The sequence below is a fragment of the Physeter macrocephalus genome, chromosome 4 (genome assembly GCF_002837175.3).
Source record: "Physeter macrocephalus isolate SW-GA chromosome 4, ASM283717v5, whole genome shotgun sequence".
Lineage (NCBI taxonomy): Eukaryota > Metazoa > Chordata > Mammalia > Artiodactyla > Physeteridae > Physeter > Physeter macrocephalus.
Genome location: NC_041217.1, coordinates 125,561,541 through 125,586,425, shown reverse-complemented (window position 1 = coordinate 125,586,425; position 24,885 = coordinate 125,561,541). Strand labels below are relative to the sequence as shown.

At 41.2% G+C, this 24,885-nt stretch overlaps 1 long non-coding RNA gene across 1 annotated transcript; it reads left to right on the top strand.

Moving 5' to 3' along the window:
* The first annotated feature begins 455 nt into the window (after window positions 1-455).
* On the top strand, window positions 456-23,035 carry LOC102975082 (uncharacterized). The gene is made up of 3 exons (XR_448352.2): window positions 456-537; window positions 16,815-16,934; window positions 22,628-23,035. It is a non-coding gene; the product is annotated as an uncharacterized lncRNA (long non-coding RNA).
* The last annotated feature ends 1,850 nt before the right edge of the window (window positions 23,036-24,885 follow it).

Sequence of the window (24,885 nt, the reverse complement as noted above, 5' to 3'; positions counted from 1 at the left end):
ATAATAGCAGGGACAAGATCCAGAGAAGATGGCACTGGGGTAAACTTCCTTCAATGTCATCTGCTTATTTATTTATTTATTTATTTATTTGGCTGCATTGGGTGTTTGTTGCTGCTTGCGGGCTTTCTCTAGTTGTGGCGAGCGGGGGCTACTCTGTTGCTGTGCACGTGCTTCTCATTTAGGTGGCTTCTCTTGTTGCAGAGCACGGGCTCTAGGCACGCGGCTTCAGTAGTTGTGGCACACAGGCTAAGCAGTTGTTGTGCAAGGGCTTAGTTGCTCTGTGGTGCACGGGCTTAGTTGCTCTGTGGCATGTAGGATCTTCCCGGACCAGGGGTCGAACCCGTGTTCCCTGCGTTGGCAGGTGGATTCCCAACCACTGCGCCACCAGGGACATCCCCTCATCCGCTTTTTAATGCTATGCTTCCCCTTGGAATGTCTCCTCAGCCTGTACACTGGAGTATCCCTAGCTCAGAAGTAAATGACTCTCACTGTGTGAAAATAAAGAAGTTTTTGCCACACATAGTGCCCTCTGAAAGAGTAAGTTTTATTCTGTCTGTTACGATCTGTATCACCATGTGTATGTTATTTAGCAGCCTGTTATTGTCTTAACTACTCAGCTACCTCATCCCATCATGGGTGTATTGTTTGAATTGGGCCACTGTGACTCACTGGGTTATATCTCCCAGCCCTTTATACTATTACTATGTCCAAATGCTAGAGCACATTTTTTTCTCCCTTCCAAGTACTAACCAGGCCCAACCCTGCTTAGCTTCCGAGATCAGACGAGATTGGGCACGTTGAGGGTGGTATGGCCATAGACAACATTTTTTTCTCAATTATCATAATGATGTGAGTTTTAAAACTGAGTGATCATTGAAAATAATTTTAGAACAGTTCCATTTGTGGAATGCTGCCAGTATTTGTACTTCTAGATAAGTAATCTCTTACAGCAGGGGTGAGCAAACTACAGCCTACCACCTGCTTTTATAAGTAAAGTTTTATTGGAACATAGCTCTTTTGTTTATGCATTGTCTGTGGCTGCAGTTGTACTATAATGGCAGAGTTTAGTAGCCGTGATACCAACCATATGGCCCTCAAGTTTCAAATATTTCCTATCTGGTCCTTTACAGAAAAAGCTTGTCCCCTTCTGTTCTTCAGTGTGATTATTTCTGTAGAAGAATGTCCATGCCTAGGATACACAGGTGGCTTCTCAGACCTTCTCTTAGAGACAGATCTTTGATGACTTATGAAGAGGAGGGAGGGGGGATATAATTATTTTCTAGATTACTCCAGTTGTGTTATATAAACAGAGAGAAGGAGCAACAATCAATGCTGCTGCTGGAGAATCTACTATCCCCTGTCCCATGGTCCCATTACAAGTTCATTCTTAGGCATGTGGCCTTTAAGACACAGCTCCCTCTTTCTTTTGGGATTATATTCATGTGTCACTATCAATTTGAATAGGAAGGAAAAGAAGGGTGGTCAGATTTCCCCTTTCATCTATATTTCCCCTCAAGTTGGCAGGCTTTCTTCTCAGCTTTGGTACTCAGCAATTATTCATGCTCCTTTAGTATTAATAATCTACATAGCAGGTGGCATCTTTTGAAGTCTACCTAAATTTTACAGTTGCTACTGCTCATATTTCCTTCAGAGTTTCTTTACCAGTTGATTGAGTGTAGCAGGCGTTCTCACTGTCTCCTTCATGTGTCTCGTTCTCTACTTCATATCTTCCTTTTGTCTCTCTTGGGCATTGTTTTGTAATTTTTTTTTTTTTCGGTACGCGGGCCTCTCACTGTTGTGGCCTCTCCCGTGGCGGAGCGCAGGCTCAGTGGCCATGGCTCACGGGCCCAGCCGCTCCGCGGCATGTGGGATCTTCCCGGACTGGGGCACGAACCCGTGTCCCCTGCACCGGCAGGCGGACTCTCAACCACTGCGCCACCAGGGAAGCCCCTGTAATTTGTTTTTAATCTCTACTTTACAGTTCACTAAATCTCTCCACTGCTGAATCTAATCTGTTGCTTTTTTAATTTTTTCCATTTCTAGAATTTTTATTTGGTTCTGTTTTATATCCAGTTGGCCAATTCTAATAGTCTCTTGTGCCTTTTCAATATTTTCAAGTTACTTTTTTTATTTTTTGAAACATATTAAACATATTTAATATTTTGGGTCTGATTATTTCAATATCTATTCTTTATTGTCTTAATCTGCTGTTTGTTCTGTATGCTAGCTTTCACTCATCATGATTTGCTTCCTTTTCAGTATGATAATTTTGACTGAACTTACATACCTTAGAACTCTATCTCTGAGAATTTTCTTTGAGTCTATGCCCAAAATTAATTTCTCTGGAGCAGAGTTGATTTTTCTGCCAGGTTTCTGGGAACACTGTTGACCAAGGGTCACTCAAATTATCTTTGGTTTAGGGTTTTAAATATATGGGCAGTGTGGCTTTTGGCCCTCAAACCATGAGAATGCAGATCTGGGTGAGGAATTTCTTTGGAGACATTTATTTTTCTTTTTTCTTTATATTTTTGTCTTATCAGACAAAGCTAAGGCTGAGAAAGGTGGTATCTCCTTGACTCTCTTTTAGGGAGAGGTTGTTTCTAGTTCACTCATTGAGAGTATTGCCCTTGGTGGTCCTGACTCTTATGAAAGGGGTCTTTGATACAACCTCCCATTTTGCTTAGCTTCTGGCTCTGTCTCCTGTTCACTGCCAGTGGCCCATTAAAATTCAGATTTTTAGACCATCAGAACTCAGTAAATGCCTCCAAGGAAAAGTTTGGCTCTGGCACTTACATGATTTATTGTGCATTGTTGAACTTTGAATAATTCTATTCCTTCCCACTAGCTGAGTTATACATTCAAAATTTTGCTGTATTAAGAAAAATCTTTCCTAGCATTTTCTGGTGTGCTGTTCTAGAAGGGGTTTCACTTAATGTTTATATAGCCATATTTTCAGAAACATCCATTCATTTAAAAAAGACTTTTTATTTATTCTCATATGTTTACGTCTCTCACCCTTCCTCTACAACATCTCTTGCATTTTTCCTTTAATCCTCTTTTTTTCCATTCTCACCCTCTACACCTTAGACTATTGCAAGGACCTCCAATATGGATTCCCGCACTCCCCATCTCATTTTCCAATTCATCCTGCATGTGCTAGCCAGAAATATACTTACACAAATGAAATGCAAAATGGTCAGCAACAGCATTTTGTATCAGCATCTTGGAAAAGAGCTCAGAAAAAATATTATCAGCAATCCAAGGAAAGGAGGCTATATTGTCGGAGGAAACCTGTAAGTAAATATATATATGACAATCAGATAAGCACTTTGCAAGGTGCAAGAGGCAGGTCCAAGAGGCTGTCTCTGGGAGCAGAGAGGAAGGAGAGGTCAAAGCTGACTGGATAGAGGATGGGATGCTAAAGGGCTTTACAGAAAAGATGGTGTCTTACTCCAGTCTTGAAGTAGTTGTTATCCAGGTGAAAAGAGGGTAAGAGGAGGTATTCTGGAAGCAGAAACAATATGTGTGAACACAACACATATGGTTTACTTGGAGACAAGAAATTTTAGTAAGGTATAGAACGAAGGACATCCCAATGGTAGAGATGTAGTCGCAATTTAGATTTCCATTCTGCAGAAATATATAACAAGAACACCTCTCCAGTTCTTTCCTACATTTTATTATAGTTCACCAACCCAACAGGTTAGCAGAGAGGTAGTATTATGTTTTAGACATTCGAAGTTGCTTTATTAGCTACCTAGTTCATGCCATATCTGAGGTTTAAATTTCTTCCACTACGTTTTTCCAAATGAGTTTTGAGTCCCTTCTTGAATACGTTTATGTGCAGATAGTGTGGGGTAGTTGTTAAGACCAGACTCAGGAATCAGATTGCCTGGGTTCATATCCTAGCTCACTGCTATGGCAGTTCATGGCCAGACCAGCTGCACTAAAGAATCAAGTGGGCACACTGGCCATGCAAGAGCCAAAACAGGGAGATAATTGGATTAGGTAACAGTGGCTCAACCAGAAATTCTGACTCTGGAACCACAACACTAGGGTCTAAATGATGTGGTTTTCTCCCAGACTAAAAAGAAATGAAGGGTAGGTACGGTGTTGCAGATTCTTCCAACCTGGAGGATCTCCACAGCACATGAGCTGCTGAAACTACTCCACTTTAGGTATGCTTGAAAAATAAAGTTGTCACGAGAGAGATTTATCTCTTTCCCATCTTGCTCTTCTGTGTATCTTTTGCGTTGCTTACTAGTTGAAGCAATAGTAAAACCACAGGAAATTTAATCTTAGCTCACCCAGAGTTATCAGTTTTGCAGATCTGAACCTAGACCAACCTTTGCATAGCTTAATCACTTACAAGCTATGATTTGCTCATCTGTAAAATAGGACTGATTTGAGGATTATGAGATAATAATTGCAAAGTCCTTGACAGTGGCTGGCTCATGGAAAGTATGAGCTAAGGTTGGTATTATTAAGTCACTATTTCACATGGTTACCCATTTCATTTTTGCCAATTCTTTCTTATCCAGAATCAGATGGTCATACCTGTAAACTCTACATCTTGTTTTGTTTTGTTTTTCAAAAATTTTGTAGAATAAGCCAAATTTCTCCTTCACAGCTATTCTCTTTTCATGTTACATTTATACCATCCAACTCACCTATCCAAAATCTGCTCCCTCGGTCTTTCCCATCTTAGTTCATGGCCCTCCATCTTTCTGTTTAATTAGAGTCAGTATTGACTCCCTTCTTTTTCTGACAACCCAAATCTAATCTGTAACATCTTCCTGCTACACCTCATCTAAGCCTCTGCAGTGTCTCTACTGGTTTACTGCAGTAGCCTCCTAATTGGTCTCCCTATTTCTGTTCTTATCCCCATTTAATTTATACTCAATGCAGCAGCCAAAGTAATCTGATAAAATAAAAATTTGGTCCAGTGTGTTAATCCTTTGTTCAAACCCTCAAATGACTTTCCTCCTCACTCAAAGTAAATGACAAAGTTCTCTTAATATGAGATATGAGGCCCTATATAATTTGAACTCCTTTATCTCTTATCTCATCTTCTACTACTCTCCTTCTTGCTCACCTACATACACACTGACTTCTGCAATCTGGTATTTGTGCTATGATGTGAATTCCTGGGTCCAAATGAATGACTTTACATTATCTGTATGAAAATACCTTTTGCTTAGATGTGGCTTTTCAGTATCGTCTTCAATTCTGGTGCTCTTATCCAGCTAATGGCCATTCCAAGTGCATGTTGTGTTTACATTTGATCAACATGTCGATTATGTCCTCATTCATTTAAGTCATTAATAAAATTTTATTCAGATCAGATTAGCAAACAAAGACTTTGGATTCACTACTAGAGACCTTTAGATAAGACTATTAAGATTGTTCATCCAGTTGCAAATACATATATTTCTGCACCCTACATTTCTCACACTTGTTCCTTAGTAAGATGAGGAAACTCAGAAAGGATAAATGAATTGCTCAAGGACCCATGACTAGTAAGCAGCAGACGTGGATCTAGACTGCTGGTCCAAGGACTTTCCCAATATTATATAATACTTTAGCATTTTTGTATTTCCTACAACACCAAGCACAGTGTTTTTCAAGTCCTTAATGAACACATGTTTATTGCTGGTTAATATGCCTTGCTTTCACTGTCCTGCAAAGTAAGTCCTTCATTTAGACCTGTGGTTCTCAACCCATGACAATTTTACCTTCACGGGACATTTGCAAAGGCCTGGAGAAATTTTTTTTTTTTTTTTATTGAAGTATAGTTGATTTACAATGTTGTGTTAGTTATTGGTGTGCAGCAAAGTGATTCATATATATATATTCATATATATATATATATATTAGTTTGTATATGCTAAACTACTATTTTATCCCTCCCCCGCCCCCTTTCCCCTTTGGTAACCATAAGTTTGTTTTCTGTGTCTGTGAGTCTATTTCTGCTTTGTAAATAAGTTCAATTGTGTCATACTTTAGATTCCACATATAAGTGATATCATATGGTATTTGTCTTTCTCTGTCTGACTTACTTCAGTTAGTATGATAATCTCTAGGTCCATCCATGTTGCTTCAAATGGCATTACTTTTTTTTTTTAATTTATTTTTAATTTAATTTATTTTATTTTTGGCTGCATTGGGTCTTCGTTGCTACACACGGGCTTCCTCTAGTTGTGGCAAGCGGGGGCTGCTCTTCGTTGCGGTGCGCGGGCTTCTCATTGCGGTGGCTTCTCTTGTTGCGGAGCACAGGCTCTAGGCGCGCGGGCTTCAGTAGTTGTGGCACGCGGGCTTCAGTAGTTGTGGCTCGTGGGCTCTAGAGCGCAGGCTCAGTAGTTGCGGCGCACGGGCTTAGTTGCTCCGTGGCATGTGGGATCTTCCCGGACCAGGGCTCGAACCCGTGTCCCCTGCATTGGCAGGCAGATTCTTAACCACTGCACCACCAGGGAAGCCCTTCTTTCTTTTTTTTTATGGCTAAGGAGTATTCCCTTTTATACACACACACACACACACACACACACACACACACACACCACATCTTTATTCATCTGTTGGTGGACATTTAGGTTGCTTCCATGTCTTGGCTATTATAAATAGTGCTGCTATGAACATTGAGGTGCATGTATCTTTTCAAATTAGAGTTTTTTCCAGATATATGCCCAGGAGTGGGATTCCTGGATCATATGGTAACTCTATCTTTAGTTTTTTAAGGAACCTCTATACTGTTATCCATAGAGGCTGCACCAATTTACATTCCCACCAACAGTGTAGGAGGGTTCCCTTTTCTCCACATCCTCTCCAGCATTTGTTATTTGTAGACTTCTTAATGATGGCCATTCTGACCGGTGTGAGGTTGTACCTCATTGTAGTTTTGATTTGCATTTCTCTGATAATTAGTGATGTTGAGCATCTTTTCTTGTGCCTATTGGCCATCTACATGTCTTCTTTGGAGAAATGTCTGTTTAGGTCTTCTGCCCGTTTTTTGATGGGCTTGTTTGGTTTTCTTGTTATTGAGTTTTATGAGTTGTTTGTACATTTTGGAAATTAAGCCCTTTTCGGTCGCATCGTTTGCAAATATTTTTCTCCCATTCCGTTGGTTGTCTTTTCATTTTGTTTCCGGTTTCCTTTGCTGTGGAAAAGCTTATAAATTTGATTAGGTCTCATTTGTTTATTTCTATTTCCTTGAGAGACTGACCTAAGAAACATTGCTGTGATTTATGTCAGAAAATGTTTTGCCTATGTTCTCTTCTAGGAGTTTTATGGTGTCATGAGTCTTTAGCCATTTTGAGTTTATTTTTGTGTATAGTGTGAGAGAGTGTTCTAACTTCACTGATGTACATGCAGCTGTCCAGCTTTCCCAACACCACTTCCTGAAGAGACTGTCTTTCCTCCATTGTATATTCTTGCCTCCTTCTGGAAACTTTTTTGATTGTCGCGAATGGGACGTGCTACTAGCATCTAGTGGGTAGAGGCCAGGGATATGCTAAGCATCCTACAGTACACAAAACAACCTCTTACAACAAGAATTATCTGGTCCAAAATGTGCTGAGATTGAGAAACCCTGATTTAGAAATTAGCTTATTGATTTATAAGCAGTTAAGAGAAGGTCTGAAAGGGCACCAAAGCAAGCTGATTGTTTTTTCTCTCTGGTTTCCTTGTTAATAGACCCAGCTTTTAAATAAAACAAAAGAACTCTTGAACTAAAACAAAACCAGACATGCAAATAAAACCTTGAAGCCCAGCTCCTTTTAGTACCTGAGGTCCTTGTACTTGCACTGAGAGGTGATAGCCAAGTAACAGCCACCCTCCTCAGCTGGGATAAAGAAGGTTGTACTCATTACATATTCATGTTTTCAATGGCATTCTTCACTTAAGAGATTCAGGGCACATCATTAATTAAAGCAATGAATTCCCCAGAAACAACAGTAATTAAACCTCAAAATCAAAACAGCATAAAAAAGCAGGCCTCGGGCTTCCCTGGTGGCGCAGTGGTTGAGAGTCTGCCTGCCGATGCAGGGGACACGGGTTCGTGCCCTGGTTCGGGAAGATCCCACATGCCGCGCAGCGGCTGGGCCCGTGAGCCATGGCCGCTGACCCTGCGCGTCCGGAGCCTGTGCTCAGCAACGGAAGGGGCCACAACAGTGAGAGGCCCGCGTACCGCCAAAAAAAAAAAAAAAAAAAAAAAAAAAAAAGGAGGCCTCATTTTTCCATCCTATCTGAAACACTGAGAAAAATCATACAGCTTCATGAGGACGGGTGGGGAATGGGATTTATCAAGAAGGCAGACCACACACCTTCACTTATGCTTTCTTCCTATTGTTTCTTGCTGCTAGTTCTAAACATGAGCCATAGCCAGAGCTACCAGGAAGCAAATAGCTGGTTGGTAGTGGCAGTGTCATCACTTACATGGTATGTGTTTTATCTTCCATGAAGAAGCAGTGGAATTCTGGAAGAGCAGGAGGGTTAGAATTTAAGGAGTCAGAAATCCACCCTCTTAACCTAGGCAACCTTGGCCCTCTCCTTTTCTACTCCATACTTAATACTTGGACAACCTCATAGTTTAACTCTCACATATTTGCTGAGTACTTCCATGTCTATATTTTTCAGTCCAGGTACTATGCTGAATGGTTTGCATGCCTTATTTAAAAAAAATCTTTCAGCAGTCCTATGTACTCTTATTCACATTTTCTAGTTTATGAAATTAAGATTTAGAGAAGTAATTTGTCCGAGATCATACGTATAGAGGGTGAGAATGTTGGGACTTGAACCCAAGTCTTTTGTTCCCCCTTCATCCTCAATTACATTGTTTGGTTCACCTTCTCATTGTTTCCCAGCTGGATTATTGCCCAAGTTTCCTAACTAGACTTCCTTTCATGCCATCCTACACTCTGCAACCAGGATAATCTTTGTTATATTATACTTATTATTCCCCTAATTAGTCTAACTAAATGATTTATGGTTCCTTGAGTATATCAGGTTCCATGTCCTCACTATGTTGTTTCCCTGATATTTATTCTCCTTAAAAATTCAGCCTTATTGAGTAGAAAGGTAGCCATACCTTTTAAAAAACATAGACTTAAGTTACTTGCCTTATTAACATATGTTAAAAAAGAGAGAAAAAAAAGTTAAACTTTTTGAGTAATCCTCACTTGTTTGTGAAATAATTTTCCATCCACAGTATTGGAATACTTTCTTTACTTTCGTCAATTATATCATTTACATGGATTTCATTAGGCCTGACCGGCTTATCATTGGATGATAATGAAGTTCACCACTTTTCTCTTTCCCTTATCTCTAAAATGTCAACCTTTTAATTTTTTTACAGTATTCTGAAGGCACCTCAAGTCATATTTCATTCATCTCCTTTACTCTAAGAATTAAACACATACTCAGAGTATGCATATTTGTGGGCGTATCAATTGATACCTCTCTCTGTTTTCTCATTAATTGGTGTAAGTCCACTGATGCTCTGACGCATTTGGTCCAATCCCTCAGGAGGTGCTACATTCAGGGAAGTACAGACCTTCTGACTCTGTTTTACTTGTCTGTCTTGAAGAACATAAGTGGAAATGGAGATTATATGTTATGGCAACTCATGAAGATCCCCAGCTACCTCCTGTAGCGCCCAGTAACTTTCCCCTCATTTATGCCATCCCATCCCTATACTCTCTCAGTCTCCTCCCCCAACTCTTCTTGCTCCTGCACCCTTCCTCTCCACTCACCTGCTCTATCAGTTTGCAGCTCTCTCTGCTCTCCTCCAGGTAACCACCCAGTTAGCTTCTGTTTTTTCTCCACCTTCCACATTCTGGGGATTCCATTACACGAAAACTGAGTATTAGTCTGGCAGTATCCTAAGAACAGCAGGGAGAGGGGACAAAATGGGCAAAACCAGGTCACTTATACTTTAATTACAAGTTTTTTGTAGGGTAGGGGCCACGCTTCCACTTGTAATCATGCTTTTGGTGAAGTGAGGAACCTTAGAGATCTGATAGTCCACTTTTCTAACTACGTAGATGAAGAAACAACAGCTACCCGAATAGGTGTGACTTACCCTTGATCACACGGCTGGCCAGTGCCATAGTTAAGCCAGACCTTCTACTCAGAGATCAGGATATGTCCTAGTATTCAATGTTGTTTAAACTCCTCACTCAGTGCTAAGTGCAATGCCTCTTAAAAGATCTGTACTGGGTGAATGGTGGGAACAACAACAAAAAATGTGATTTAATGATTACAGTTAAAGTAGAGTATCCTTCTCCCCATCACATCATGAAGAGGAACTGAATGGAATAGCAAAATAAGATTGGCTTGCCAGTCTGCTTATGCTATTTTAGTTATGATGTTTCATTGTGGATTACCTGGGAGTCTTGTATTCTATTTTAATGATATAATGAATCTTTAAAATGAAGGTAAGTATATCCCACCCCACCCCAAATGGCCTTTTAAGTTTTTATTGGCTGTGCTTTGATAGTAATAAAAATAGTAACGACAGTACTAATAGCTACCAGTACACATGACATACTATGTGCCAGTCCTCCCACTAAACATTTAATTTCTCTTATTTAATTTAATCTTCAAAATAACTCTGTAAACAAACAAGTGTATATATCTACCTTACAAATTAGGAAACAAAGGATCAGAGGAATAAGATAACTTATCATCACTTAGTAAATAGTAGAGTCATAGTGTAAACCCAAGCCTTCTGGTCTCCAAGAAGCTATGCTTTTACTCACTGCCATATAAGGCAGAAGGTGACAGCACCTACATATGTTATATGTAGTTCTTTCATTCAGGGGGCTTTTATTACTATACACTGGGACAGGTGGTAGGAACACAAAGTCCAAGAAAATATTTTCTGCTTTTAAGGAGACTATACTTTAGTGGGGAAAATAGACAAGCAAATCAACAATTATAGTACAGAGTAAGAAAGGGTTTTCCTTGAGATATAAATGTGATACTCAGAGTGCCATGGGGGACATCCAAACGAGTGGGAGTGGGGATGGTCAGGGAACACTTGCAGGTCTAGCAGGCCTTTGAGGTGAATGTTTAAGGAGGAATAGATGTCAGTTAGGGAAACAGTATGTCTGAGGACATGGAACAGATGAACTCAAAAAGTGGTGAGTAATTCATTTAGACTGGAGAGAGCAGACCGTTCGAAGCTCTGCAGGGGCTGGAGATGGGGTCTGTGGCCAGGTCCTGCAGGGCGTGTGAATCATGCTGAGTGGTTTGGAATTGATCCTGAGCACCATGAGAAACCGCTGTGGAATTTTTATCAGAGAAATGACTTAATCAGAGATGGTTTAGGGAGTGTACTTGTACTTGGGTAGGGCTGGGGAGGGTAGAAAGGCAGGGTGGGGCATTGGGTGGGTGGATGGGAGATTGTGGACAGGGCATTAGAGGGGAAGCTGCTGTGACCCAGGTACAAAGGGAGCAGGGTGGACTGAGGCACCTGTGAGGGAAAATGGAAAAGAGGAAACGGGTTCCCCAGATTTGAAACAGGTCCTTTGACTGCCATGGGGACTAACTAGATGGTAGGCTTATTTGCTCCGTTGACATTTGACTCTGACCCTTCCTCAGGGAGACTTTACTGAGACTTTACTGGGTGTGTTGTCTTTTGAAAAAGAAGCGGAAGAAAGACCAAATGTGAAATGAATCACAAAGAGTTATGACTAAGAAAGAGACTCAACCAAGGGACCTGAGGGAGGTCAAGAAGGAAGAGATGTTTCCTTTCTCTTTTCACCTTGAGCCTTGCGTCCTTTTTCCCTCTCTGGTCTTTCTCATGTCTTCTCACTTATTCTTCCTCTGCCTCTGGACTTTAGCACGCAGTGCATGGTGGCTAAAGGTCTCAGGAGAGCCCAGAGCTAAACATTAAGCAGTGCTGAAACTACAGCACAGTTTAACTTTAGAATGTGGTCATTGCTAAACTGGGGCTTTTGGAAAAGAACTGTTTCTTGATTCAAACACACTGCATGGCGGAGGGGTGGATTCAGGGGAGCTCAGCTTTTGCTTCCACAGTGTTCCTTGAAAAAGCCTAAGTACTGCTTGTGAACAGTATCTACGTTTTTCCATTGATATGTAGCTATTAGTTTGAACCCAGGCCTATGAAGTTGCTGTGATGCTAATGCCCTTTTGTTTGTAAAAGATCTCAAGATTCTCAAATTATGCAATCCCCATTGCCAAAAAGCTTTCAGGTGGCCTTTTGAGCAAAATAAAGAAAAATGGCACATAAATTCACATCCATTTTCTAATGTAAATGCCATTTTATTAAAAATGGAGTCTATAGAAGGGCAATCATAATTTAAATTAATGTGTCTTCAAATAATACTTGTTATTGCCAATTATTTTTTCATATAATATAAAATCTCTGGGTTCATAAATAATAGTCTTTCCCTATTCAGGAAAAGCCATGCTCAGCAATGTGTTATTCATGACTTAATTATTCTATAGATGCTTCATTCATATGCATGCAGATATATCTGGCAGCATTGCATTTTAATGAAGATGCTGAAAGGCAGCAGGCTATAATTTCTAACAGAGAATTCTGTCAGGATTGAACAATAGCAGCTCCTCGAGAGGACTAGGAAATAGCATAGCCCAGAAAGAAAATTTAAAACCCATTTAAATATTTTAATTATAATCTTCATTAGTGAAATCTTGAAATCCTTTTGCACATCCAGAGCTTCTAGTTTAGGAGCTATTTTGGTTGGAGGAGAATAATTTTGAGGAAGGGGAATATTTTCAAGATTCCATGGTTTGAGATACAACCAGTCCCTAGGGAGCACAGGACTGGGCCTCTGTCCCATCCCCTGTGCCCCCTTACCCTGAGTTTGTTTTTATTGAATTAGTGGGGTCAAAATGACCAGTTAAGTCAACCTGGCAAGGTACAATGAGAGGAAGAAGTGGGGGAGATTAATTTCAGGGTTTTTACACCATATATATATTTATACATATATATACATATAGTGTAAGATTTTAGCACGGCAAAATGCACCTCAAATTTCCATCCCTTTACCCTCCAGAAAGTTCGGCTTGACTAGAAACAACTAAGACCTATTTTGACTGTAGAATTGGCCACAATTTTGTTATGGTTTCTCTCTTTCTCATCTTGCTAGAGAGGAAGAAATGTCAGAAAAATGATAGAATTCTTAAAAGCATGTGATATCAGCTAAGTAAATCACGATACAGATCATAATTCTACTTGTTCTGTTACAGAATAAAAGCCAAATAGAACCTGTCACTACCATGTTCAGATATTTTAGGAGAGCTGTGAATATGCAAGTGATAGGGCATTTTAGGCATCTAGGAAGGTGTGGCGTTTTCTGGAAGGGTTATGAACAAGAGACACAGCTGTCGGCGCACTACCCTGGGTTTCCTCCTACTCCATTGAAATGCTGTTGTTCTGGTCATCAGTGTTCCTTGTGTCTTCAAATCCAGTGCACACTCTTCTGTCTTCCTCGAATTCCCCCCTCAGTAGAATTCAACAAAGATGGCAACTTCCTTTCTACAAACATGCTTCTCTCGGAACTCTTGAGACACTGTACACTCCTGCTTTTCAGACTTCTTGTCCTTTCCTTCTTTTTTCTTTGTTCAATGTTGACCTTTGATAAATAGAATTTGAAATTTTTTGCATACTTGAATTTTCAATCGTTTTATGTGTTTTACATCTTTCATTAAGGAATTCCCTACATCGAAAATTTCTATTTACTTGTCACATTTTGAGGTAGAGATCCAACCTTTTCGTATTCTATATGTATGACCATTTGTCCCAGAATTCCTCATTGAAGAGATCTCCTTTCACCAAGAATCTGCAAAGCCAGCTCTGTCATCTATCAAATACTTGTATAAATATAGGGGTGTGTATTAGTTGTCTATTGCTGCATAACAAATTACCACAAAATTTTCAGGTTAAAACAACACCCACTTATTATCTCACAGCTCTGTAGATCTGAAGTCTAGGCAGGATTGGCTGGGTTCAAAGCCAAAAACAAAGAGTTGGCTGGGCTGGGCTCTTATCTGGAGGTTTTGGAGAATAATCTGCTTTCAGACTCATTCAGGTTGTTGGCAGAATTCAGTTCCTTGAGGCTATAAGAGTAAGGTCCCCATTTCCTTGGCTGTTAGCCTGGGGCCACTCTCAGCAGCTCAAGGCCACCCACATTCCTTGGCCTGTGCCCCCTCCATCTTCAGATTCAGCAATTCCATGTCAAATTCTCTCGGCCTTCCAATCCCTGAGTTTCTCTTGTTCCACCAACCAAAGAAAATTCTTTACTTTTAAAGGGCTCATTTGATTAGACCAGGCCTACCTAGATAATCTTTATTTTTTCATATAATGTAATGTAATCATGGGAAGGACATTTCATATTCTACCTCGGTCCAAGAGGAGTCATTTGTAGAATTCTGCCTACACAATCTGTTTGTAGCCTTTCTAACCTCTACCATTGGCTTATTCCTGTGTCAATATCTACACTATCTAATCATGTTCCATCAAGAACCCCGCTGATATTGAAACTTTGCACTTCAGATTGAGACTTGAACCCAGCCAAAATCCTGATTGGGACTTGAACCCACACAGCTGGGACTCAAACCTGGCCAAAATCCAGACTGGGACTTGAACCCCCATGCTGGGACTCAAGCCCAGCCAAAACACTGATTGCGACTTGAATCCACACAGCTAGGATTCAGACCCGGTCAAAACTGTCTTCCAATTGAGGTCTTCCAACTGAGGTCACACACCTGGTTTCAGGACTTAATGAAGCTCAGGTTCTTGATGTCTCATCGCAGAAAGAATTCAGTGAGAGACAAAGTGATAGGTAAGAAGTGGATTTATTTAGAGAGAAACACACTCCACAGACAGAGTGTGGGCCATCTCAGAAGGTGAGAAAAGCACCAGAGTATGGGGTTGTCAGTTTTTATAGGGGTGCCTAATTTCATAGGCTAATGAGTGGAAGAGTATTCCAGCTATTTCAGGAAGGGGCGGGGATTTCCAGGAATTGGGCCACCACCCACTTTTTGATCGTTACGGTTGGTCTTGGAGCTGTCATGGTGCCTGTGGATGTGTCACTTAGCTTACTGATGTGTTACAGTGAGCGTATACTGAGGCTCAAGGTCTAGTGGAAGTCGGCATGTCTGCCATCTTGGACCCATTTGGTTCTAATCAGTTTATGTCATGTCCTCAGGCTATGTAATTCTCTCAAAGGTTGGGCCCTGCCCCCTTCCCTCCTGTTTCAATATTTTAATTGGAATTTCATTTTATCTATAGTTCAATGTTTTTGATATTGAATCTTTTTATTAAAAAAATATGATGTATCTCCTCATTCATAAGCTTGTTCATAAGTCTTGCATATCTTTTCCTTTTTCACATGTCATAATGAAACGTTACAATGACCTCTGGCCCAAAGCAAAAATTTTGAATGTGAGGTGGGACTTCTGGAAAGGTTGAGTGAGGCGGTAGGCAAACCCTCTCCCTAAAAAGCAAATATAAAATCAGACAAAGCTGTTAAAAACAGCAACTCCAGGATTTTGGAAATTGACCAAAGGCATCTATCTAATTGAGAAGCATTTATTCAAGAAAAACTAAGCATCATTAAGAATACTGGGAGTCTGTGCATTTTATCCTGGGGTTTCTGCCATACCCCACACAGCTCTGCTATTCAGTACTTTTATAAGGGCCGGGCAAGCTGTGAGGAATCGCAGCCTCCTTACTAGAGGGGGCTGATTTGCTCTGGAGAGAAGCACAAATACACAAGGGCATTGTCAAAAATGATAACAGGAAAATCCAGGGATGATAGCAAACAATTTAAGAAGGCTGCCTGAGGTGTCAATACTGCTTGGGCAAGCGAGAGATTGACAGACCAGCTAGAAAATTAAAAGGGAAATCCAGAGATCGAGTGATAGAGGGGTTCAGAAGTGTCCACTTAGCCCTGGTGATTTGGAAGCAGGTGTATACATGCTCAATGATGTGCACTCACAGAGGAAGGACCAGACAGGGCCCTGGCTAGCTACTTGTCCCTGATGAATGTGAAGTCTTGAGTATGCAGAAAGAATAAGCTAGAGCAGACTGTAAATTGCCTGAACTTTGATGACATTCCTTAAACACACACAGCTTCACAGCAAAGGGTGGAAACCTTACTGGTTCAAGGTGTTTATGTACAACCTCTAATCAATCATTGGCTGACCATTAAGTTAGGCTGACCCCTAGGGAGTCAGGCTTAAAAATAAAACAAAAATATATTTAAAAAAAAAAACAAAAAAATACCCTGAACAAAGGCATCAGTGGCTGCACACTGCTGGAAAGACAGACTCTACAGAGTTAATCCAGGCAAGCCATTACAGAAACAAAAAAATCAGCAACAACAACTACCCCGGAGGGGATAAGAATCCAGAGTTGCTGCAACATATTATCTAAAAATTTCCAATTTAAAAAATTACACGCAAAAAAAAAAAAAAAAAAAAAAAAAAAGCTTAGGAAGGTATGACCATACATACACAGGAAGAAAAGTGAAGGGATTTCTGGACATGTCACCCCAAAATATGCCACCTTGACATATTGATTATTTTGAGTTGAAATCACTTGAAAAACAGCAGGTGAAATTAAGGTACTTGATTCCCCTTTTTATTCCTGAAAACAGAAGTTAAAACTCCCATGTGAGAGCTGCCCTCCCTGTGCCAGGAGGAAAGGAACATTCTTATCACCAGAAATGAGAGTCAAGGCCAGGAAACTTCTGTACTAACAGACCTTGTTAAAATAACTCTTATCTTCGTTTGGTCTCTTCATTTTAGTTATGTTTCCCCTACAGTGTTTGCCTCCCCTACCGTTTCTGGCGGTGATGATGGGACAGTACTGACTGGGTCACTGCTTATCATTCTGGGGGCTGAAGCTGAGAGATCCTGGGACATTTGACAAACGCTGGAAGTTGGTAAGAGTTCTTAACTATGTCACTCCCTCCCAAATCTCCACCTGTAGGGTCTGGGTGGGAGGGTGAGAGTGATAAGAGTCTCCCCTTGTCTTTTTCCCTTTTCAAGTTCAGATTGGCAGGGAGAACCATTGGTGTGAACTAGTTTTTTGTGTATAGCACCTCTAATGTTTTCTGTTTGGAGTACTCTTGTTTTCTGTTGATCTCCTGCCTCCCAGAGATAGTTTTCCTTTGTCTCTGTTTCTGTGTCATTTGTCATAAAGAGGAGATTCATAGGGTAAAGCAGAGGTATAGGTCTGATAAGGCTGTTGTTTGAGCTGGCCTCACAGTCTGACTAGTTTATAGTTCTCACCAGATCAGCATCTGTTTAGACAAACTTTGCTGTGGGTCACAGATTAAAAACAACAACAACAACAACAACTGGATCAGATTCTCTCTTCATGTTGTTTTATGTCCTGAGAGCTTGGCTTTGTGACCAGTGAGAATATTCTCTCTGGTCTCTGCCAGTTGGGGAACACAGGTTGTTGGGTTTGCCTCAAGTGACCTGCCCACAGGCTGGGAACCCAAGACAAGAAGTGACATGCAGCAGTCTCTTTTCCAACCATGACAGCTTTCAGGGGAATTTGTCTTAATAAAGGATCCCAGTCCATAAGGGACCTTTATCTCCCTAGTGCTGGGAAAGCCCCTTCCTAGTATTGCCTACCCTGTGTCACAAACTAGTAGGTCTGCGACTAGAGGAATCTCAAATTCTTGTGGGAGACTGGAGTCACAATTTTCACAAACGCTATTCTTACCTCCCGTGACAATGAAGACCTCTGCTTTCTTAGGCTAACTCTGGGAGTGAACTTCTTGGATCTTGCGGGCTGCATCTTCTAGACCTGCTTTGGGGATGTGTCTTGTGTCTGTGCCTAGAAAATTACCTCTGGTCTTTCCATAAAAAGGTTTATTGGATTGAGTTGCTATTGAAATAAACATACCCTTGAAGATCCTATTTGTCAACAACCAGATGATGGATCCTTTGAATTGGAAAAACTTCTTTATTCAAAAAAATTTTACAGAGCTCTCATCCTAAACAAATATCCCATTGGTTTCTATGGGAAGATCAAATTAAAAAGAGGACACAACGGATTTTAACAGCTAGCCTTAGAGACTCCCTTAAAAAGATTAAAGAACAGAAAACAGATTTAAAAACAAAAGTTAAAATCCACACCCACTATAAATTTTCCTTCTCTACCCACCTATACTCCCTTTATCCTCATCTTCCTGTCCCTGACCCTTCAGAAGATCTATTGGATCTGTGGACCCCTGCCTCAAACCCCGGTCCTCAAAATCTGGCCCCATCTCCTCAGCAAATTCCTTCAACTTTCCCCCCAAACTGCTCCAACTACCCCCCCAAATCCCTTAAACACCTAGCTACCTGCTTTAAGTTGTCCTTCCCTGCAAGATTTACAGGAAGCACTGTAGCCTGATCTTCAGGCCTGGAATGTACAGGTTATTTGTATAAACACTGATAGCCAGGAAATAAATCTGGCACAGGCTCCAGGAGCTCACAGCCAGGATCACTTTGCTGTACTTTACAACCCCTCTTACTTCCCTGGGCTCTGTAATCAAAGTCAGTCATCTCTAGGCCTTCCTGTGCAATGTCCCATGAAGATGCATCCTGGACCTCCACAGCAAAGAATTCGGCTTCCCTGGACAGCACCAGATCTTTTAAATTCCAAAGCCTTTGTGCCACCACTTTCAGAAGATTCTACCAAATTTAGAGAAGAGTTAGAAAGATTAGTGGCCTTTCACAGCCCCACTCTAGGGACTTGGACTGGCTATTAAAGGACATTCTTCCACCCTTGATTATACTGTAATTATCAGGCTAGATGGCCTCGGGGGGAAATCCTCCCCCAACCCTTCCCCAGAGGAAACAGGTGACCAGAATCTCCCAGGCCCTCCTGCAAATAACAGGAAAAGGCTCAGCCAGGCCAACATTCAGGGCCTGATGTGGGGATAATGGAGGCCTCCCTCTAAGGTAAATTGGTCTCAGGTTGAATTATGTGCTCAGAGAAAGAGGAACATCCTAAAACGTTGGTGGAATGCTTTATATAGACTTTGCAAAGGCACGCTGCAGTAACCTCTGGAGTCTAGAACATCTTTTAATTTCTGCCTTGGTTGGAAATCTCTCTGATATAGAGAGATAAATCCAAAATAGTGTCATTGGCTGGGCAGTTCGGTCTCTTAACATTATTATAGAAGCAACTACATAGTTCTTTGAAAATAGCACGCAGGAAAACAAGACAAAAAAGAAACTAAAATGAACAGACCTTGATGGGCACATTGAGTCTTTACAAAAACAAAAATGATGACTCTAAGGGTAACTCAAAGTCCACTCATTTTTCTCACCAACCACATAGCCTTCCCTGTATTTGCAGATATTGTGAGAAGCCAGGACATTGGAAGGACAATTATCCTTAACGTAAAAGATAAAAAGCTCAAATAACCTTTTCCCTAAGCCCCAGCACCATCAGAAGGTTCATTTCTTCCTTCCTCTGGGACAATACTCCATCAACTGACAGGGTCAGCCAATCCTCAGTCACACTGCAGAACCCACTATTAAACTTAAAATAGAGGACTCGAAGCTGGACTTCTTAATTGACACTGGTGTGAGTCTCTCTAGCATCTGCTCAGAGGATTTAATACTACCTGTCACCTCTGATTCTATTCTAGGTGTCAGAGTCCCTGGACAGCCTGTTCCATTGTCCACATCTCAGGCCACCCCAATATCCTTAGGCTCTCAACTCCCATTATACTTCGCTAATTTCTGACTCCTCACCAGCAAATCTTTTAGGCAGAGATTTGTTATGTAACTTTAATGCCACCATACAATGTAATAAGAAAGGCAGGTTTTTTCCCCCTGCCCTCAGACTAAACCTCAAGCTTCCAACTTTCCCTAAGGAAATCTCATCTGAAGAGGAGGCAACCTTAAAATTGTCCCAACTAGTCTCTGGGCTTCACATGCAAATGAGATTGGATTGCTATGGAGCACAGAGCTTGTGCAGAGCCAGGAAAAGGAACAAACCTTTCCCATCGGTGGCCCCGGTAGCCCCTCTCAGGAGATGCAGAGTGAGGAATTAAACCTATAATAGACTCTTTTTTATATCAGGGTGTCCTTATCTTTACTTCCTCACCCTATAACGCCCCAATCTTGCCAGTAAAGAAAGAAGGGAAATTTGATTCAGATGGAAATTAAATGTATTGATTTACGTAAGATCTAAGAGCCTCAAACTCCTTTGTAATTCCTCCACCCCATAGTCCTAATCCGGGTACCATTCTCACCTCAATTCCTGCTGGTGAAGCCTGGTTTACAGTAATCGATGTCTGCTCAGGTTTCTTTTTGGTTCCATTGCATTCTGACCCATGATTTATTTTTGCATTTACATTTAGAGGAAGATGATTGACATGGACTTCCATACCTCAGGGATAGTGTGGGTCTCCCTTAATACTTTTCCCAGTCCTTAAAGCTGATTTAGATTCTGTAGCCTTGACCCAAGGTTCCACTCTTATTCAATATGTTGATGACCTTTCACTCTGTAACCAGACTGAACAGGGTGCTCTTATAGACTCCCTCATTCTCCTAAAGGCACTGGCTGAAGGAGGCCATAAAGCCTCCCAGTCTAAACTTCAATGGGTGCAAATACGGTTACCTACTTAGGACAGGAAATATCTCAGGGCACTCAAAAGCTCTCTCAAAAATGCCTTGAATCAATTTCGTTTATCCCCTTTTCCAAAACAAGAAAAGCAGCTGCATAAATTTCTAGGGGCAGCTGGCTATTGCCGCCAATGGATTCATGACTTTTCTGCCCTTGTTAAACCCCTGTATGCTCTCCTCCAGATACTACCTCAGAGTATATTTCCTGGCCCCTAGAGGCATTAACTTCCTCTGAAGCCTTAAAATTAACATTGTCCACACCCCCGGCTCTTCGCTTATTTAATTTTCACAAACCTTTTCACCGATATTGCCATGAAAAAATAATGGGATTGCTGCAGGACAACCTTTAACCTCTCATACGTCCTAAAGAATATTTCTCATGTCAGCTGGACCTTGTGGCAGGGGGGATGCCCCATGCCTACATGTTGTAGCCTCAGCTGCTGCCCTAAACGACAAAGCCAGTACTCTTACAGTACATGCCTAATGTAAGAATAAGCATATTCCCCATACTCTCTTACCAGTTCGTAAGACATAGCATCTCTCTACATGGTGGCAGACCACCTATGAATAAGCCCTATTTGCAATCCCTCCGTCATCCTACATTGTTGTAACACTTTAAATCTGGCTACTCTACCACCCCCCGGCTGACAGAGAGCCTCAGTCCATTCCACGTGATTGCCTTGCAACTACATATATAAATGGTCTCAAAGCAACGAGAAGACCTCTTAGATGCCCCCTTCAGACAGCCCAGACTTACTTCTATTTTGTGATGGCTCTTATAGATACAATTTCTGGGAAAACATAATAACTGTTTCCCCACATGAAATGCTTGAGGTGTACCCTTTGCCACTGAAAAATCAGCCTGGGCTGCTTACAGATCTTACTAGAGCTTGCACTCTGACAAGAGGAAAAAAATGCTCCTATTTACTGACTGCAGATATGCTTTTCGAGTCTGCCATGCTATTGGCACAATCTAGAAATCCCACAGATTCTTAAACCCTGCAGGTACTCCTATTGCCAATGGCTGCCCTGTGAGAGGCTATTCACCTCCATTGTCCAGTCTGTATTAAGGAGACTGATACTATTGTACATCTCTAGGGAATGATAGGGCTGACAAACCTGCTAAATACACAGCCTAAAACAGATCCCCACCCTTTCTCCACCCAATTTATAAACTTGCCTTTATCCGTGGCTGATATTATTGATTATCAGACAAGTACTCCTCAGTCTGAAAAAAGAAAAATGAATACAAAAAGGTGCCAAACAATTGTCAGACACATTTTACATTGGGCCAAACAGACGTCGTGTGGCCCCCTTTCTTCTGACCTTTTGGCTTGCACGGATCTCCCATAACATGGGACATATGTGCAGATGGGGGATAGTCAAGGAACTAAAAGATACCTGTTTCTGCTCTGGCATTCATAAAATTTCTGACTCAGTTATTTCCCAGTGCACTACTTGTAATCTCACCAAATTTTAGAAGCCAACATACCTTAGGAAGTCTTCCAAGGTCCACATGCCCCTTGTATTACTCCAGATGGATTTAAAGGTTTAGGCTATTCCCACTGGTGGTAATTGTCTGTGTGTTCGGTGGGATAGACTGAATGCTATCCATTAGATGTGCTGATGCCACTTTACAATAGTGGTAAAGAAGTTAATAACAGATTATTTTTTGTTTTGGCATTCCTTTATAAATTGAATCAGATGAAGCAATTAGTTTTACAGCAGAAATAAACCACTCACTTGCAAAAACTTTGGCATACTCATCAGAATTTCCTACCTGATGACTGAGGATGCTCAATCATCAAGGCAAGTGGAATGTAAAAATCAAGACATAAAAAGGACTTTAGGAAAAGTCTGTCAAGAAACTGGACTTAAACATTACCCACTGTCCTTATAAAAATCTGGAATACTCTAAATAGTAGACATGGATTAACCCATTTTGAAATAACGTTTGGTTGCCCTTTGCCTTCTGGCATCTCTAACCTTCCGTTCCCAGATTGAGTGAACGTTATGGAGACTCAAGAGAACAATTTGATGTTAAGACTAGCTACATACAAGAATTGCCTGGTACACCCGGAGCACATCATCAACAGGTAAGAAAGCATGGCCTCCACCAACTAACTAGCCTTGCCATCCTTTCCACCAGGAGATCAGGGGTATATCAAGGCTTCTAAAAGAAAGCACACACTGTCACCTCATTGGGAAGGACTTTATGAAGTATTCCTAACCACCTACACTGCCATCAAAATAGAAGAATTTTGATGAATTCACATGAGTGACACCAAACTAGACCCAGATCAGCAGTCCCAGGACCAGTGGAGGACCATTCTTACAAATGACCTTAAAGTAATGATTTCTAGCATCAATTCTCAAGCCCTGGAAGCAGATGACATCATGAATTAGACAGCTTTTCCCAAGAACATGGATTAAAAAACTCCATTTCCACCTATTTTCTTCCCCTACTAAGTTTCCAACTCCACAACAAAACAAAACACACAAAAACAACCCTCATCCTTTTAATGAAGCCTCCCCTCTCTTTGGCCACTATATTAAGGGTTGACTGAGATTACTTGTCCCAATCTGTCCTATTCTCCCTCTGATCCTCCACTAGGGCCTTTCTTTCAAACTGTATCTCATTCTTATTAACCCTTACTATTTTCTCAATAGGTCAGGGACAGACCTGACACTCCTTTACATTGTTTTTCCAAACCTTAGCCACATTAGCTAACCAGTCTAATTACTTGTTATGTCAACATCTAGATCACGCAAAAGAACCTGACCTTATTTTTGTTCTTACCACTGTGAACACCTGGTAGAACAGTTCTAGAAAATGGGTCTATGGTATCCACAATCAAGTAAACAACATCACCTACTTCTCCTTCTGCTGAGTTCATTGGACATGAAAAAAATCTCTATAGAATCTCAAGGACCATCCTTTGCTCAGATGAAGTCATTAGAAGGGAATTTTTCTCTTTGCACTGAAAACAGTCATGGTGCTTGACCCTTCCTAGGTGACATACAAAGGCAATGCTTCAATGAGACTCTGTGGTTTGATTCCACAGGTGACATGCTCAAGCCTCACACAAAGGTTATAGATGGTCCTAGCACTTATGGTACAAACACTTGCCAAATCATCAAATATTGCGGCTAAGTCACAAGACACCTTTGTGCAATCTTGGGTAGCTCAGCGGCTCAGCTGCTCCCCTAATTAGGATGCTCAATGCCAAAGATTACATATGGGGTAGTCTTGTAGACCAAAGTAGACCAAAATTCTGGACTAGGTTGGCCACGTGACAAAACCAAGCCTCATAACTACCAAAGCTGAACTGCAGCTCTCCTATATTAGATATTTTGCAACCTGTTCCATTCCTACAGACTGATGGGGACACATGGAAGATGGAGTTGTGCAGATGCCAATATGACAGATGACAAAACACAACAAACTCCACCCTAGTGGGTCAAAAGTTCCACTCTGACCTTAACCATGAGCATTGCTGGTCTTTTTAGCTTATGCAATGACAAGGTATTTGAAGGATTCCCATCTAGATAGTCGGGACAATGTGGATTTGGATACCTGATGCCTTCTGTCACCAGGTACTTTACCTTAAATAAAATTACAAACTTAGGCATCTTTGTTCTTTTTTTTTTTTTTTTTAAGAAGATGTTGGGGGTAGGAGTTTATTAATTAATTAGTTAATTTTTGCTGTGTTGGGTCTTCGTTTCTGTGCTAGGGCTTTTTCTAGTTGTGGCAAGCGGGGGCCACTCTTCATCGCGGTGTGCGGGCCTCTCTCCGTCGCGGCCTCTCTTGTTGCGGAGCATAGGCTCTAGACGCGCAGGCTCAGTAGTTGTGGCTCACGGGCCCAGTTGCTCCGCGGCATGTGGGATCTTCCCGGACCAGGGCTCGAACCCGTGTCCCCTGCATTAGCAGGCAGATTCTCAACCACTGCGCCACCAGGGAAACCCGGCACCTTTGTTCTTAAAAGAGTGCCACATATTCATACTAAATGTACTAGGCAGGAAGTCAGAAAACCCACTTGTGTATCACAATTCTAAATTCTTTTCAATATTGAGATCCCTTTGCCCAGGCTTTGGAACTTATGAGCTGGAAAAGGCAGTTTGAAATCTTTTCATAGTGATAGAACAAGAGTTCAGCATTAATGTGCAAATACTGGAAGCACTTCAATTGGAGTTAATATTTTAGCTTCTGTTTAACTCCAAAATCTTTGTGCTCTGTCCACACTGATAGCCCAACAA